Source organism: Pinus tabuliformis, chromosome 6, assembly GCF_031772625.1.
Source record: "Pinus tabuliformis cultivar Carrire ecotype Pingquan chromosome 6, CPIR1, whole genome shotgun sequence".
NCBI lineage: Eukaryota > Viridiplantae > Streptophyta > Pinopsida > Pinales > Pinaceae > Pinus > Pinus tabuliformis.
This window is the reverse complement of record NC_142292.1, coordinates 795,289,818-795,304,421: the sequence shown is the minus strand read 5'-3', so window position 1 is coordinate 795,304,421 and position 14,604 is coordinate 795,289,818.

The following is a 14,604-nucleotide window of genomic DNA, read 5'->3' as shown; positions in this document are numbered from 1 at the left end:
TAGGTGTTCAATCACACCTATACCCTAGCAACCTACTGAAAGAAGACATACTGCTTATGGAGTTTTATAACACAGCTCGATGCAGTATCTACAATGAAAGATCTGCTCAAGACATGACATCATGACACCAGGACAACATATCACATAGTGGAGCTTTATAATACAGCTCGTTATGGTATTTACAATGAAATTCTTGCTCAAGACAAACTCATATGACATCATAACACCATGATAACATAACCACATGATAACATAATAACATAACACCCATACTGCATAGTGGAGCTTTATAACACAACTCGTTACGATATTTACATCCATACACGGGTCTACATATAGCAACATCTTCAAAATTATATATACCAAACACATATGCCAAATCATATAACAAAACATATATCAAACATATACCAACATCATATATAGGCATATATCAAAAACATCATATAGCATATATCAACCATCATACAACATATATCGATCACCATAAAGCATATACTAAACCAACATAAAGCAAATACTAAATCGTCATGAAGAATATACCAAGCCATCATAAGCAAATACTAAACCACCATAAAGAAACTACCAAACCACCATAACAATCACCAACCCACCATATCAAGTTGCTTTGCCTCGACCGCAAATAAGAAAGGATACATAGTCCGCATCTGATCCTCCATCTCCCATGTAGCTTCATCGGGCCCAAAGTGCTTCCATTGCACTTTAACTTGCTCTATTACTCAGCTCCGGAGCATGAGCACCTTTTTCTGCAATATACACTAAGGCTACGACTGAAATTCTCCATCTGGTTCCACCTGCAATACAGACCAATCAATCACATGATCAATATATTTAACATACTTCTTAAGTAATCAGACATGGAAAACATCATGGACTTTCACTGTCAAAGGCAGTGCAAGTTGATAATCTATTGGCCCAATCCTCTCGGTGATACTAAAGGGTCCACAAAACTGTGGTTCCAGCTTGGCACATGATCTGATCCGCAATGAGATCTTCTTCGATTTGATGCGCAAGTACACATGTTCCCCAACCTGGAATTCCTGAACAACCTATTCTTATCAGCATAACTCTTCTGCCTATCATGTGTTGCCTTAAGATTCTTCTTGATCACCTGCATCTCTTGTTCCATCTCTGCCAACATATCTGGTCCAATCAATATCCTGCTAACTGGATCACTCCAACTGATGGGGGTGTTACAACTATGCCCATACAATGCCTCAAAAGGACTCATCCTCAATGACTCCTAATAATCATTGTTGTAATCAAACTCGACCAAAGGGAGATACTCTTCCCACTTCCGTTGTTGATGTGTCACATACATCCTCAACATGTCCTCTAAAATCCTGTTGACCCTCTCTGTCTGTCCATCTGTTTGCGGATGATAAGTTGTGCTAAAGGCCAACTCTATGCCCACACCTGTGAATAAGTCCTTCCAAAACTTGGAAGTGAACTTCGCATCCATGTCTAACACAATCTTCTTCAAGACACCATGTAGTCTAACCACATCTGTGATAAATACTTGTGCGACATCACTAGCTGAGAAAGTAGACTTCACTGGAATGAAGTGTGCAACCTTTATAACCTGTCAAAAATGACCATGATCAAGTCATTTTGCTTCACTGTCTTTGGCAACCTTGTGATATCCATGGAATTGACCTCCCATTTCCATTCCAGAATAGCGATCAGTTGAAGTAGTCCACTTGGATGTTTGCACTCTGCCTTCACTTACTGATAATCAAAACATCTAGCCACAAAATCTGCTACATCCCTCTTCAAATTTGGCCAATAGTAATATATCTTCACCGCCGTGAGTGTCTTCTGATAACCAGGTGACTTGAATATGGTTTTGCATGAAACTCCCTCAAGATCACCTTCTTGAGCTCACTGCTATCTGACACATATATCCTGTCTCAGAACATGACAATCCATCTTCCGTAAGACAATAATCCAAGTCCTGTGCACCTACACCTGTACTTGTACTACCACATGTATCGGTACCACTACATGTACATGTACCTACACATGTACCATGACCTGTACTTGTACCTGTACTATCACCCTGTTGCAACCTGTGAACAATCTCCATATATGTAACATCCTGTTGTCTTGCCTGCAAGATCCTATCCTCCAAATCTATCCCATAAGAGCTCATAGCCACCAAGTGATTCACCTATACCTGCCTGCTAAGAGCATCTGCCACTCGATTCTTCTTTCCTTTGATGTATCTAATCTCAAATTCAAACTCGTTGATTGTGGCCAACCATCTAGCCTGCCTGGAATTTAGATTCGGCTAGTCAAACAAATACCTCAACCCAATGTGATCACTCATAATCACAAACTCCCTGCCAAGAAGGTAGTGTCTTCACATCTTCAATGCATGTATAATCACTACCAACTCGAGATCATGTGTGGGATAGTTCTGCTCGTGCTCGTTTAGTTTCTGGGACTCATCATAGACTCCATGTCCATCCTACATAAGGACTCCACCAAGACCTCTCTTGCAGGCATCTGTACATACTACAAACTCTTTGTTCAGATCTGCAATCTGTAGTACTGGTGCATGTGTCAGCAACTGCTTAAACTACTCAAAGCTACCCTTACACTCCTCAGTCCATTCTAACTTCTTACCTTTCCTTTGGAATGATGTGATAGGATAAGCAATCTGCGAGAAGTTCCTGATAAACCTCCTATAGTAGCCTGTCAGACCCATGAAAGATATCACCTCATCCACACTCTTAGGAGCTACCCACTCCATGATGGCCCTTATCTTCTCTGGATCTACTGCAATGCCCTCCTTGGAGACAACATGTCCCAAGTAGTGTACCTCCATCTAAAAGAAACTACATTTGTTGAGCTTAGAATACAACTGATGCTCTCTCAACAACCTCAACAATGCTGCTAAGTTCTCAGCATGCTCTTCCTCATTTTTAGAATGTACCAGTTTATCATCAATGAACACAATAACAAACTTATCCAAATATGGGTGCAACACACTATTCATCAAACACATGAACATAGCTGGAGCATTAGTTAAGCCAAATGGAACCACAACAAACTCATAATTCCCATACTTGGTCCTAAACGCAATCTTGTATATGTTGCCCTCTTTGATGCGTACATGATGGTATCTAGATCTCAAGTCAATCTTCAAGAACACAACTGCTCCCTTCAACTAATTGAACAAGTCATCGATCCTCGACAAAGGGTACTTTTTCTTGACAGTCACTTTGTTCAACTACCTGTAATCAATGCATAATCTGAGGGTACCATCTTTCTTCCTCACAAACAAGACTGGTGCGCCACAAGGTGATACACTTGGCCTAATGTATCCCTTGTCGAACATCTCCATTAGCTACAATTTTAACTCAACAAACTCAGGTGTGCTCATCATGTAAGGTGCTTTCGATGTTGGAGTTTCCCTTGGCACTAACTCAATAGAAAATTCTACCTCCCTATGAAGTGGAAACTCTGTAATGTACTCAGGAAATACATCCCTGAATTGCTGTAAAACCGGGTACTTATTCAACGCACCTGCATCCTCAACCTCCTTACCCTTATCACTAGAAATATTTACTACAAATAGCTTGCACCCTTTCCTATGGCTACACTTTGCTTGCATAGATGTCACCATCCTAACTGATGTGGCTTTCTTCTTACCTTGCAACACTCTTGGTTGTCCATTGTCATCAACACACTCAATAGCTTTGTCATAGCATTCAACCTTGGTTCTATGTAAATACAACCAATCCATGCCCAATAACATATTGTATGAACCCAATGGTAATATAGTCAAATGTGATGTGGTAGGAATACCATTCAAATCAAATGCAGAAGCTCTTACCCAATGATGAGCTTGCTTCTTCGTACCTATATCCAACTGCACTAACTAAGACTCTCCATGCAACTCCTTATTCAAACCACACTTATCCACCAAGCTAGGACTAACATAGCTATAATTAGATTAAGGGTGAATCAAAATATAAATAACTTAATCACAGAGCTTACCATCCATCTTAATGATAGATACCCGATGCTTGGCCTTCCTGTTTTCCACGACTGCATAGATACAAGGAATACTTTGGCCTACATCTCCAATAGTCTGCGCCTCCTACACACTGTATATCTGAGGTCTACCACTTTGATGCTGCAAACAATCTCTCCTAAGGTGGTGTTTGCCACAAGTCCAACAACGCATCAGCTCCTTACTCTAATCCTGAGGCTGATATCCTTGTCCTTTATTTGATGCATTGAACTTATTAGGTGGTGCAACATTCTCCTTGTTATCTGTACTATGTGGCCTTGCTCGCTTTTTATCCCATTTGCCTTTGTTCTTTACATCACCTATCAATTCTAACTTAGTCTTAGTTTTGTGCTTCGATTGTTCATAGCAATGTCTTAGCTGTCGAATGGCCTCGTCCAATGATCTAAGCTCATCGAACTCGATCCCGTCTTTGAATGCAATCGGTAATCCACTAATGAACCTTTGAATCTTGGCCTTTTCCTCAATAAGATAAGGCACATACCTCAACAACTCCAAGAATCTTCTAGTGTACTCATAATCTGTCATGGAACCCATCTTTAGTTCATAAAATTATTTTGCCTTGTCATCAAAGTACCTTTCTGACAAGTACTTCTTCTTAAATAGCCTCTCAAACTCACTCCAAGGCAAATATTCCTCATGAATACACTTGACATTCTTCACGTCTTCCCACCAAATGTTCGTTTTATCTTTGAGGCTGAAGGTAGCTACTCTAGCTTTCATGTTCTTTGAGTATTCATGCAACTTGAAGAACTTCCTCATGCCAAGCAACCATGCTTCTCCATCTCATGGTCTCTTCATTTCCCCATCAAAAGTGGGTGGCTTTGCTTTCTTAAATTCATTCAGAATATACCCCCTATCACTCCTCCTGTAAGGATGATACCGATGACAATCATAGTGCCTATCTGAATTAGAACTAGAATCATACATGTGTCTATCCCTTCTCCTCTCTGGAGTGTCCAACAATCTGCCATTTCAAATGGTGTCAGATTGATCCGACTTGTTTCTACTATGAGACCTGCTGCCATGTGCCCCATTAGTTTTATCCTCCTGCTCATATTGATCTGGAGTGGTCCTTATCGTTGTAAATCTGACAAGCTCTAAAGTATGACTGCATTTACCTCTGTTAACTTTTCCTGTGACTGCATGATTCTGTCATTATCAACCTTACAACTCCTGATCTCTTCCTTTAAACTTCTCAATGTCACTTCCAAGTCGGAAGATTTCCCAACACCATACTACTCTTCGAACTCATAGGGAGAGTCTCTGTAGTCAACCATATTGCTATCCATTTGAATTTTATTCCTGCAATGCATAGTATGTCAGATAAACCAATCACAATAAATCACATACCTTAGCATAACTTGGGGAGGATACCTTGTTTGCAAGATTACAAAATTAGCCTGATACATGTATAACATAATCATAACAACATATAGACATACACAAGTAAATGTATCAACTCATAAACATTACTCTAACTAGGGTATAGTCATCAATGCAAGGCCATATCAACAATGCATGCTATGACCTCATGCATGAAAAAAACCATTATTCCATTGTACACATTTCCATATGCAACCAGCAGTATGCATAAGCAATGCCAAACCAACAAAAAATACACATAACCGCATGTAGTCAAACATACTCGATCAGTTCTTGTAATCAACCTACAAGACTGATGCATGTAATCAAAATATTCAAAATGTAACCTAACATACAAGGATGTAAGTAGGTACCATTAAATTGACATGTAAGCGACATGTAATCCATACACAGTCAGCCACATATTTGTTTCAAATACATTTCATGAAATCAATAACAAATTCTCCATGATAACCATACTACAGCCATCATCCAACATCAAGCCATTGCAACATGTATATATAAGTGCAAGAGACACATGCAATTGACATGCATGCATGACCAACACAGAGCCCATCCAGTTCGAGGGGTGAACCATGCTCTGATACCACTCTGTAACACCCTCTTCCCACATCTACCCAAGCAACCGGCCAGCTGGGGTAAACATGCGACGAGAGGCCACTATGATATGATTCGACCTCCTAAGTCACATTAAGGAAGTGGAACCGACGGAAACACACCATACAGACATCCAACATCATCAAAAGAACCCTCAAAAGACAAGTCAGCCACTTAGACAACATGTCCTTAGGTCCCACTATTGTTTTAGGTCTCTTGGGACAATCTAAAGTCGATTTCACAGGCTTGCTTGCCAGCGACTGTGGACCGAAATTGTCAGTTTTGTGCCAGCGACCCAGGATTTAAGCCACTTTCTCAGGCTCAGAGCCTAAGAACCTGCCTAGAACTGATCCATCTCTTCAAATCAGTAAAATAACATGGAAATGAAAGTACTAAAGCAAATACTTGTTTAATACCTTAACTGGATCCCTACTAGCCATGACAGGAATTTCGTCAAACATATCATCGACATGTAATCTACATGTGTAAACAACAGAATTAAGTGTAGGGATCTTATACTTATCTGAGAATTGCTATGAACCACTGTTCCCTCATGCCATTTGCTTCATTATCATCTATTAGGACAGAGGTACATTATCCGTTCACATACAAGTAAAAACATGCTGAGAGCCATACATAGTTGTTCTCATAAAATGTGCATATAACCAACATAATAGGAACATAAATACAATAAACATATCAGCCATCAAATCCATAAATACATCAGTACCTTTACACATAAAAATCAAGGGAATGGATTTCTCATTAATGAATGCAATGAACCAACCGGAGATGGGACTACCATGTTCCACCCGATCGTAGAATGGCTGAGCCAAATATCTCTTCATCCATTCACCCCCATGCCATATTCCAAGCATGAATGTGGGATCTCATGGAACACATCAATCAAAACTCATCGAGGGCTCCCAGAGGCCATCCACCTCAACCCATCAAATAGTGATTCCACCTCATGGTCAGACATCACCAAAACTATCACCAAATTGGTCTTCATCTTATCCATCTAGGGCTCAAAAGAGTTTGTTCCAACCAAGGCTCTAGGATTAGTAACTCAATCCCCAGTTGTCCTGAGCTCCAGAGTTTTTCCAACCAAGGCTCTAGGACTAGTAACTTAACCCACCAAGGGCTCCAGAGCATTTGTCCAACCAAGGCTCCACAACTAGTAACTCAACCCAAGTTGTTACAGGGCTCCAGAGCGTTTGTCCAACCAAGGCTCCAGGAACTAATAACTCAACCCAAGCTAAGGAAACATGAGAACCAACCGAAACAAAATATTGGAAATAACCCCACAATCACCATGGCTATCCAGGAAATGGAAAGTCTAGGCAACCCACTGTCAATCCAAGCAATCCTCCATGCCAATGACAGTTCATGACCAAGAATCCACATGTATATGCCATGCATGTCCAAACTAGTGAAGAAATCATACATGCAACTCGGTATGTGCAAGCGAATCTGATGTAGTTGCTGATGCCAGTGCCTTCTTACGCTTTCCTACTCTTCCCTTGCCTTCTTCCTCCAAGAATTCAAGTATGCCACGTCCTCCAAGAATGCTCCAAGAAAACTCTAAGTATCCAAGAGTATGAGAGAGAGAGAGAAAAAAATGAGAGAGCTCCAACACCGAATTGACAAAAAGTTACCAACTGATCCTCATAAGCCTTTTTATGAATGATGCATCTAGTTTCTTCATTTTCCATTATTTTCCTTCATTTTCCTCCTCGCATGCAACATGTGACCTTTCAAGTCCTTTTCCTCCCAATTTCCATTATTTTCATAAATAATTTTGCCAAAATGCCTTTTAATGCCTTAGCTTTAGCCTTTGCCAATTTCCTTAGCCATAAACAACCAAATGAACACCCCCTAGGATGTCTTGCCCAACATTGAGCTTGGAATAAGTGTCCTAGTCATCTGTGGTTATTGTTTTTAACATTTATTACATGGAATTTTCACTAGGGATGTTACAAAAGGTACCGAAAGCACAAGAATCTCAACAGACACCATGACTCAATCCCCATGGGTTCCCAGTGCTTCCAAGGGAAAGCTCAACCTGAGCCTTCTTCAAGATTCCATGACAATTTCTTTTCCATGCAATTCTCTATATCATACCGCCATAACACATAACTGTTAGTGCATAAATAAATGTAACAATATACCAATTATCTTACCTTGTTGTGCGAATCACGCTGCCTTATGAACACACATGTCAGCCACATGTTCCAAAGATCAATACAACATATCTACTAATTTGAAATAAACCTTTACCAAGACTAACAATCATGTCATAATCCATACTCAACTCGTAGTAATTAGACATAATGCTACAACTGTCACCTACTTACACTCAAGTACATATCATCTATCTCAACACATATGTGTGAGTAAAACCATCTTAACCTTCAAGCAACATTACATACATAGTCATATTATGCAATTCATCAAACATTCAACCAACTTGCAAACGTACCATGTTAAATAAATCAACTAGACGACATAATCAAACAATCAGACATCAAATAAATGACATAGTCAAACTCATACCTTAATGTCATAACCCTAACCATTTGCATAGGCCAATCTAATTTAGCGTGATACATATAACATCAAGATCTTAATGCAATAACCCTAATCAATTAACTAACATATAACATCGAAAAGTTAACATATAACATGCTCATCAACAACATATAACATAATTATCAAGTTAACTATCATAAAACAACAACAAGTTACTACCATGCATGACTACCTGACACATGTGCTTATGATCACACTATCAACTAGCATTTATCATACATGTAACTCTAATAATAATAGAATGACAAGCATATCAGTAACCCTAATGCTTTTAACAAACATTAACCAACGTACTTGCATGCCCACCATCCAAACTTGTATGATGATTTGCTCTTACCTCAAAGTCTATTGTTGTAACTTCACTTTAATGATTTGCATCTCTTGCTCTATCTCAACCAACACATTAGAATCACAACTTACCAATATAATCATGATGACGTAATTGCATACAATGACCTTATGCACAACAACCTTCACCATGAAAATGCATGCATAAAAACATATATACACCGACATGCATAACAAATGCATATACATCCATACACTCAAGACGATACATCCCACAACAACACCATCAACCTTCACATGGATACATCACTACAACCATGATCAACACCATGCAAATGCAACAAGCACATGGACCTCAAGTATACAGAACTCATATGAAACCGACATGAAGGCATGACCAACACATCGCCCATCTAGTCTGAGGGGTGAACCATGCTCTGATACCACTCTGTGGTATTAGATAACACCTAAAGAGAACACAAACTATACATCCCCTAAAGAGAACGGAACTTGCTCTAATACCAATATGTGGTATCAAATATCATACAAGGAGAACAAAAACTAGACACCACCCGAAGAGAACGAAACCTGCTCTGATACCACTCTGTAGTATCAGATATGACCCAAAGAGAGCGCAACCTGCTCTAATACCACTCGGTAACCACTCTCCTCCCACATCTACTCAATTAACCGACAAACCCGGGTAAACATGTGACAAGAAGTTACTATGATATGATTCAACTCCCTATGTGTCAGTTAAGGAAGTGGAACTGACGGACACATCACACAAACCTTCCACCTCAACAACATAATTCCCAGGAGTCGTCTCAACTGCTCAGGTAACCAGCCCCTAAATCCACCTGAAGTTTTAGTGCATCAAACCCCTGAACGCTCCCTTGATATGGACCAAGGTGCGTCTAGGAGGCTCTAGAAACTCCCACATCAAGGGCAAGGGAGCTTCCAGGGACTTTTTTCCCTAGTGTTGTGCCTGCGACTCTAGGCCACTTTTTTAGGCCCAAAGCCCAGGTCACTACCTAAAACTCAATGACACATTTAGAAATGAAATTTCACAGAAGAACAAAGATACATTTGCAAAAACATCAACAAGGCCTAGACTGGACCCCGACTAGACATGACAGGCATTTCGTCAAACATGTCACAAACATGAAATCTCCATGTCTTAACAACAGAATTGAGCATAGGGGTCTCATACTTATCTGAGAATCGCTAAGAAGCATTGATGCCTCAACACATTAGCTGCAATTTCATCTATTAGGCCATAGATACATTGTTCATTCATTTACAAGTAAAAACATGACAAGATCCATACATAGCCACTGTCATAATACATGTTCATAACCAGCATAATAACAACATAAATACCAAGGAAACAACAACCATATAATCCACATATAAACCATTACAATACCCATGAATTAACTAGGAGAAATAACCTCATATTAATGATGCAAAGGCCAACCAGGTTTGGGACTTCCACGAACCACTCGAACATAGACATGGCTGAGCCAAATCTATCTTCAACTAGTCACCCTTGTGCCATATTTCAAGCATGAATGTGGGATCTCATGGAACAATCCATAAAAATCCAACGAGGGCTTCCAGAGGCCAAACCACCTCAACCCATCAACCAATGATTTCACCTCATGGTCGAACATCACAAACCATCACTAGATTGGTCTCTACCCAAGCCTTCCAAGGCTCTAGAGCATTTGTTCCAACCAAGGCTTCCAGGACAAGTAACTCAACCCACAGTTGTTGCTAAGTTTCCAAAGAGTTTGTCCAACCAGGGCTTCCAGGACTAGTAATTCAACCCATCAAGGGCTTCCAGAGCGTTTTTCCAACCAAGGCTTCTAGGACTAGTAACTCAACCCGAACTATTACAGGGCTTCTCGAGCATTTGTCCAACCAAGGCTTCCAGGAACTAGTAACTCAACCCAAGCTAAAGTAAACATGAAAACCAACCAGAAAAACAAAGAAATTAACTCACAACACCGTGGCTATTCGAAAAATGGCAAGGCTAGGCAAATCCACTATCAATCCAGGCAATCCTCCATGCCAACCATAGATCATGACCAATAAAACACATGCATATGCCATGCATGCCAAAACTAGTGAGGAAAACATACACGCAACGCAATACCTGCAAGAAAAACCCATTGTAGCTGCTGATCCCGATGTCCTCTTGTGCTTTCCTGCTCTTCCTTTGCCTTCTTGCTCTAAACATCCAAGTATGCCACACTCTCCAGGAGTGCTCCAAGAAAACTCTAAGTGTCTAAGAGTATGAGAGAGAGAGAGAGTAGAATGAGAGCTCCAAAACTAAACTGGCAAAAGGTTACACTGACCAAGCCTAAGCAAAAGTTTGCCAATTGATCCTCAGAAGCCTTTTTATTAATGATGCCTCTATTTTCTTCATTTTCCTCCTCACAAGCAACTTGTGACCTTTCTCACCTTCATTTTCTTCCAATTTCCATTATTTTCATAAATAAGTGTGCCAAAAATGCCATTTTGCCTTTCCAAAGCTTTTGCCATTGCCTTTGCCAATTTTCTTTAGCCATAATAACCGAAATGAACACCCACTAGGATGTTTTTCTCACGATTTAGCTTGGAATATGTGTCCCATGACCTTGGTCTTATATTTTTTACATGACTTTTTAACTAGGGATGTTACACAATCCACCATCTAGTCGTTCACTATCTGTGACATTACATTCTCATCAAGATTGTAACAACAATTCCACCATTTCTTGTTAGGATCTGCACATGCCTGTACATACATGTGGTGATGAGTTGTGATGAGCCTCGGTATTGCAACAAGAATGGCGCAACTCCCAAGGCTACCAATTTTAATTATCAACCTGGGTTTGTACAAACTTAAGAGGTATCGACACTGTATGTGCAACATACAGTGTGTCCTTCCTTTGATGTCATGATGTAATGGAGTGCATGTAATGAAATCAAATCCTAAACTAATTGAAGAAAATGAAATGCTCGAAATGGAAACCTTAACCTATTGCAAGAAAGAAAATACAAGGAAATAAACCTATTCTAATTGCATAAAGTAAATATCATGAACTAAATGTCAACCATTACATTTCAAAGAGCTTAGATCCATTTACAGAGTTCATTAGATGTGGCAATCATCATTGTATTATCTATTTCATAAATCTGTCCATTAGCCCAAATCGCTGAAATGTTTTGCATGGGTAAAGAGGCAAGTCCTAAGTGGTCTTTAGTCTTCCCTAATCATTGATTTAGAGCCTAGGGGTCATGATTCAACCCTAAGGGACCAAAACCAATATTTTTGAGAAAATTTGGGCAAGTATATACACGCTAGAAGAGTACTATAGGAAACAACATATTTACTACAGGAAACTATAATTCACCGAATGACCAAGCAAATCAAATCCAAATTGGATGGGACAATTTTTTTATTGACTAGGATTTCTTAGGTATCCATTCCAAGTGGAATCACTCAAAAATACCTATGTTAACCCATGCTTAAAAATAGCAGAAAATTACTAGTCTAAAATCTAGAAATTCGAGAACTAATGAGCTAGTAAATCTATCAAATGCCTAACCTAATCAAGTGCAAATGCAATGGGATAATTTTTGTTATTAACTAGATTTTTTTTGTGATATAATGCAAGTGGAATCAACTTGATTGAAGCTCATTAGCATGCTCTAAAAAATAGCAGAAATTTACTATTATTTGCCACAGGGGACTTCCAGAAATCAAGATTTGGGAGTAAACAAACTAATCCAAGTAGCTCAATGATTACTATAACCTTCCAAAGTTGTTCCAATGATAAAATGATGCTTATGATCCTACAAAATAACTTACTTCAACCATTTAACCTAATCCTACAACAATAAATCATTAATACTAAATGCGGAGAAAGAAAACAAGAACAAGAGATGCATGTTAATAAGAAGTGAAAAGAAGAAAAGTAAATGATACAAAAGGGCTCTGAGGCTCCTGGGATGGCCAAGCCCAAGAAAACTCAAATTCCTATGGAGGAGACCAAAATTTAGAAGCTGAACATGACATCAATCTTCATTATTTCCATCAATACAATTACATCCCTGCAAGAAATGACAGTGGAGCTACAAAAGTACGAGTTCTCTCCACAAGAAGACTAATAAAAATCAACCCCTAGAGGCAAATTCGGCTCGGTACTTATACAAAATTATTAGGAATCATTCCCCATGAAAGGAGGAATATTTCCCCACCAAAATCCCTTGATTAGTGGATCTCGTTTCCAATACTAGGAATCTGCATTAAATGACAGGGAACACATTCCTAGTTTTTCTCAATCATTGGAGCTCCACAATCTATGTCATAATTCCATAATATCTTGTTGATTTATTATTTAATATTGAACATCTTGTAGTAGGGAGTAGGTCCCTAGATTATCTCCTCCTACAAATCTCCACAATCTGCCCAATATTCTCATAATATTCCACAAAAATAAATAATATTAAGCACAAATATACAATTATCCATAAACCTTCCTAATGAACATATTAAAGTTAAAAATGCATTATTTAATGCAAAAATAGAGGTTTAATGTGCTGAAGGAAGGTCAGATGGGCCTTAATTTATATCTAATTTGGAGGCCCATCAAGTTGCATGGAATGTTGTGATTTCCTTATAGGCTTCAATGACCTATACCAAAATGTGTGGTACCTTCAAAACAACATGATTACTAATTTATTTCCATATATAAAAGTTCATACTTGTATTCATCTAGCTCGTCTTATCATAAGTATACTAGGGTGATCCAAACCACGATGCAATGAATTTCGGCTTGTTCAGTATTTGAAAGTTGGTATATTGAGAGACTTCCCATTTTTCAAAGCAATGAGGATCAGTAGCCATGCATAGTGGAACTCTGCATTCCTATCCTATGCCTACAAACAATCTTACATAAATTGATTTAGTAGAAAGGTGGCCCATTTCATCTAAACACTTGCGACGCATTTCGTTATGGTAGCCACTGATCCTACAAAGAATTGTTCCTTTTCGCACTTCCTAAGCAACTTACAAGACATTAGTTGCATGGAAAAATACACCTACTCATCACTTATAAAGGAGATTAATATCCCCCTCTATTCACAAACTACATCGTATTTTTCTATCACTTCCTTAGCAACATCCTTTTCATTCCTTTTATCAAAGAGAGGTTATGGATCCTCTCCTACCATGGATAACCAATTAATCCTAGATATGAGCTATGAACCAATTTCTATGGGCTCATTGAGCCACATAACTGCATTTTGTAGACAACTCAAGAGTAATTTAACACAAATATTTACTTCATTAGTAGACCAAAATGGGGGATATCTAACAAATTTAAAATACCTGATTTATCAAGCCCCTTAGTCCATTGTTGAGGTTCACAAACCTGTGGAAGTCTTGGTTGCACTATGATAGTCATGTACTTTACCTTAGGAAAATTGGGGAAACTTGTTGGGGTATGCAACATCGTGGTCATTATATTTTTGCTTGTCAATCATGTTGAGCATGTCACCTTCTTTGATAATCCCTTGAAGAATTGGACTCGTTAACAATTTATACTTTAGCTCTTTCAACAACTAAGTTTTTGGTTTTGCAACAAGTTGTGGAGGTGGCACACCACTAGCACCCTCTGTTCTTGATT